Below are 5,010 nucleotides of genomic sequence, written 5' to 3' on the forward strand. Positions count from 1 at the left end.
TGTGAGGTTGCTGTGAGCTAGGCGGATGCCACGGCACTCACTCTAGCCTGTCTAGCCTGGGCAAAAAGAGTAAAACTCTGTCTCAAAAAAAAAACAAAAAACAAAAAAAAACTTCAATACAAAATCAATATGTGTTATAACTATCGGGTACAGAGAATACAAAATTAACTGTCATGAGCAGATATTATTACCAAAAGACCCAAGACACTTAACTTCAACTAACACAAAGGAGAGTTTTTCAGGTGTGTAGACCAGATGTCAGGTCTGTGTTCCCTGGTTCTTGGTTCCGGTACTGAAGAATGGTTACCGTGTCGACGGGGCAAATGAGCAGCCCAGCAGAGGCAAGTAGGCAAAGTACCAAAGTTTACTCAAGTATAGTTCATTCCAGAATAAGAACGGGTCAACCATGTGAGTAGAGGAGACCCTGAGTTTAAAGACAGAGTATAGAAAGTACAGTACACTCTCAAAGTCAGTAGAGAGCGGACTGCTCCAGTAAGGAACAGTGTCACTCACCCCAGGGTTAGGGTCTGTTTTTTATGCTAATCCCTAATAATATATTAAGTGGGGTGTGGCTTATTCATGGTTTTTCTTGGAAAGGGGTGGAGAATTCCCAGAGCTGAGAACCCTCCCCATTTTTAACCTTGTAAGGCAATTTCTGGGGGTTGCCGTGGTATTTGCAAACTGTCACGGCACTGGTGGGTGTGACTTTTACTATGTTAATGAGGGTAGGTCACTGTCACCTTACTTGTACGCATGTGCCAAAGACCCTCTTTTGTGGCCTTGATCAGATCTCCACTTTGTATGGCCTTTCTACCTCTTTTTGGTTGGTCAGTCCTTGGACACCCCCTATCGTAGACCAAACATCTGTTCAGTCCTTGGAAGCCCCCTTGACATGTTCCTTCTCGGAAGCCCCCTCTGGTCAATTTGTTCCTCCTGTTGTAGACAAAGCATCTCCTGCTGCCATCTCCTCCTCTTCCTCCCTCCTTATCCCTACCTAGCAAGTTTAGAAAGTCATTGAATATGAAACAAATAACAAACATTTAAGTAACACTCTGCCAGGCACTGTTGTAAGATCTTTATATACATAGTGCTCATTTAGTCCTCACAGCAACCCTTATGTTATTTACATTTTACAGAAGATGAAACTAAAGCCCAGAGATGTTGAGTAACATACCCTACTGTATTGTTGGGGTAGAGTTGGGATTTGAGACCGAGAATCTGATTCTAGAGTTCATGCTCTCAACTTTCACATTCTCTTGCCCCTTGTCTACCCATCAATATCTTTATTCTATACAAGCAACACTAAGTTTGCAACTAAGACAGAAAAACGTTCATATTTATTCACAACAGAAGCAAAAAAAAAAACCCTACAAATAAATTTAGTAAGATAAATACAAGACATATGAAGAAACCCTCAAAACCTTACTGAGATGCTTAGCACCCTGAGGGATGCAGGGGTGGAGAGGGTCAGAATGAGATTTACTGAAGGTAAAAAGGGCACATGCGTCGAGGATGACTCAGATTTCTTGCTAGAGCAACTGGATGATTGGCAGGTCACTCTCCGAGGAAGCATCTTATGTCTGCCCCTTCTTGGGAGCCTCAATCCCTCGCTTGACCCCATGTTCTCTCCTGTCATTCCTTAAGAGCTCCTTGTTCCTTATCCTCTACCATGATTTGAAAATCCACTGCTCGTCTGACCCCTGCATGTGTCCCCTGATCACCTCTGGCTGACCCAGACTCATATTCTTCGCCCTGGCTGCTGTGTCCACCAACGGTGTTTGCCTATCCTCAAGCTGCAACTATGGTATATCCTCAGCTGCTGAGCCTGGCACCTTGGCCCTCTAATTCAAGGTCCACAGGCTGTTACTTTCAACCTGTTTCTATTGCTTTTAAAGAAACATGACCCAAAAGCCTAAGATTTGGTGGGAGCTAAAGGCCAGAGCCTGACCAACCCATTGAACTAGAACATCCCTAGGTCTACAAAGGTGACAGTGAATGATTGGATTATAATATGCACTCAATAAATGGCATTGAATTGACCATGGTTTCTCTAGGACTTCTGGAGAAAGAATCTCTGCTTCCCTTAGACTGAGGGGAAGATTCTGCTGTAAATACTGGGCTCTGGATTCATGAGCACCTGTGAAACAAAGAAAGAGATGAGTTCTATTTGCTGGGTGTACCCTCCTGATCTACCTGCTGCCACTTTCATTTCCCATCCTTGGAAACTCCAAAGATCTTCCTCCTTTCTCACTGCATGGAAGTCACAGTGGCACTTCCCTGTTCCTGGAATGGCCCATGTTCTTCCCCACTGTGGCGGACAGACTCTAAGGTGCTCTTCATAACCCTCGCCTTCCGGTATTCATGTCCTTATGTCATTCCCCTCCCCTCGAACGCGGCATCTGCAACTTGCATTGAACCAAAGAAAACGGTAAAGATGACAGAAAGGACGTGTTGCAGGTACGTGATCCTGCTACGTAAGACCGTGGTTTCTGTCTTGGTTGTGAAGATGAAAGGTGCAATGTTGTGAGCTGCCTATGGAGAGGGCCAAATGCCAAAGGACTGAGGGTGGCCTCCAGTTGACAGTAAGAAGTGGAGGTCCTCATTTTGACAGCCTGCAAGGAACTGAATGCTGCCGATAACCGTGCGAACAGGGAAGTGGATCCTTCCCCAGTCGAGCCTCAGGTGAGACCTGAGCCGTGGCTGACACCTTGAACACAGCCTTGCAGAAGACCCATCCGAGAAGTGTCTGGACTCCTGGTCCACAGAAACTGTGAGATGATAAATGTGTGTTGTTTTAAGCTGCAAATTTTGTGGCAATTCATGATGCTACAACTGATCACTATACTCACATCTTAGGGCCTTTTCACTTGAGGCCCTCAACTTGGAATGCTCCACTCCATACCCTTTGCGTGGCTTCCTCCTTCTCACCGTCTCTCCCAGAATGTAGCAGAACTGAGCTGGGTCACCTAACGCTCTTCCCCATGCCTCCTCCCTCACCTGCTTCTACCCAAGAGACCGGGAAGGCTAACACCTCACTTTCCCAGCCTCCCTTGCAACAAGGAGTACCATGTGTCCCCATTCTGGCTCAGGAGATATAAGAGGAAGCTTACTGGGTGCGGTTTCTGGAAGAACTTCTATTCTACTCATACTAGGAAACAAACACGGCTCCCCTTCCCAGACCCTGATGAAGGGAGAGGCATGTAAGTGGCTGTGTTTGTACCAGTTCAAAGCTTACTGGAGAGCTGACAGACCTAAACACCATCCATACAATGGCCTGAGCCAATCTGATCCTCGTCTGGAGAATCTGAACCTAGGAATGCTTAAACAGTAGCAGAGGGTATTGTTGTATATAATCTGAAGTTATAGAGGTTCGGTGACCAGGAGACTTACATAGGAATTATTCGATCTGGATTGAGAAGAATGGCACAAATCCATATTTTAGCAAAAACGAGAAACCACACAATAAGAAGAGAAGCTTCCCAAGAGCATTCCAGTCCTCACCAGGCCCAGCAGTCATTTCTGAAATTGAGTTATCTGATACTCCTCAGTGTTCTCTCAGTTAATCTCTATTTTATGTGAACTACTGTCAAAGGGTTTATCTTTCTCACTATTAAACATCCCTGGTCGGGCATGGTGGCTCACGCCTGTAATCCTAGCATTCTGGGAGGCTGAGGCAGGAGGATTGCTTGAGATCAAGAGTTCGAGGCCAGCCTGAGCAAGAGCGAGACCCCGTTTTTTCTTAAAATTGGAAAAATTAGCTGGGCATGGTGGCACATGCCTGTAGTCCCAGCTACTCGGGAGGCTGAGGCAGGAGGATTGCTTGAGCCCAGGAGTTTGAGGTTGCTGTGAGCTAGGCTGACACCATGGCACTCTAGCCCAGGTGACAGAGCGAGACTCCATCTCAAAAAAAAAAAAAAAAAATCCCTGACTAAGATATATAGGACATTCACATTTTTTGAGAAAGGTTCATCTGTCACTTGAGCTAAAGTCTACCACCCTCTAACCTATCCTCCATGGTAATTGATCCGATCTCGGGAACAACAGGGAACATGTTTGTCCCTCTACCTCAGCCAGCCCTTCTGACACTAAAATATTTCAGTTCTATGTCCCTAAACTTTCTGTTTTCCAAAGCCAACAAAACTCTGTCCATAGGACATGGATTTGAGCTCCTGTTTTGGCCTCCCTTGTCTGTCTCCTCTGGATTAATTCTGATTGGTCACTGACTTTTTCAAAATATAGAATCTAAAATCTATCCCTGGGCTTGGAGTAATCTGGCTAGTCCTGACAAAATGCATGTTATCACTTGAGTTCTCTAAAGTAATTCCACTAGTCCTTATAACTAGGAAGCCGTCACCCGAGCTATCTAAATTTGCTATGGGAAGCTCTGCTTATGCCTGGATGAACTAGCAGTTTTCTCCCTTTTGAGTGATGTAACTGATCATGTCTCTTTCTTTTATTTGCTACCAGGAAGCTTAAAGACAAGTGAGAGATATAGGGACAGATACCATGCAGGTCTAGCATATATTTTCACTTTTTACTCATATCTTGACTTCCTGCTCTTGTGAAAAATATTTTTCCTGATTGTAACTCCTATTTCTAATTTCATGCCATTTTAGACTGTTGTATATAAGCTGCTTCAAATCACCCGTGGCAGAAATGGGGGAAATTATATATCATGAAAGAAAGTGAAGGATTGGAAAGGAAAGAAAATGAATAGATTAGCAATGTAACTGAAAGATGGGAAAGGCATGAAAGGGATGGACGGAAACGGAATATAATGTAACAGAAATGAATACAATGGAAATTAAAGGCAGAGAATGGAGTGAGATAACATGGCATGGTATAAAGGAAATATAAATGGAAGAAATGGAATGAAAAGGAAAACCGTAGTGGAAAGGAATAAAAAGGCGAGGAAAAGAGAGTAATAAGATGAAGTACAAGATTAGAATGGAATGATATGGAAAGGCATGGAATGGAAATGAGAGAAAAGAAATGGAGAGAATGGCCGGG

This window comes from Propithecus coquereli, unplaced genomic scaffold, assembly GCF_000956105.1.
Source record: "Propithecus coquereli isolate 6110/MARCELLA unplaced genomic scaffold, Pcoq_1.0 Scaffold42, whole genome shotgun sequence".
NCBI lineage: Eukaryota > Metazoa > Chordata > Mammalia > Primates > Indriidae > Propithecus > Propithecus coquereli.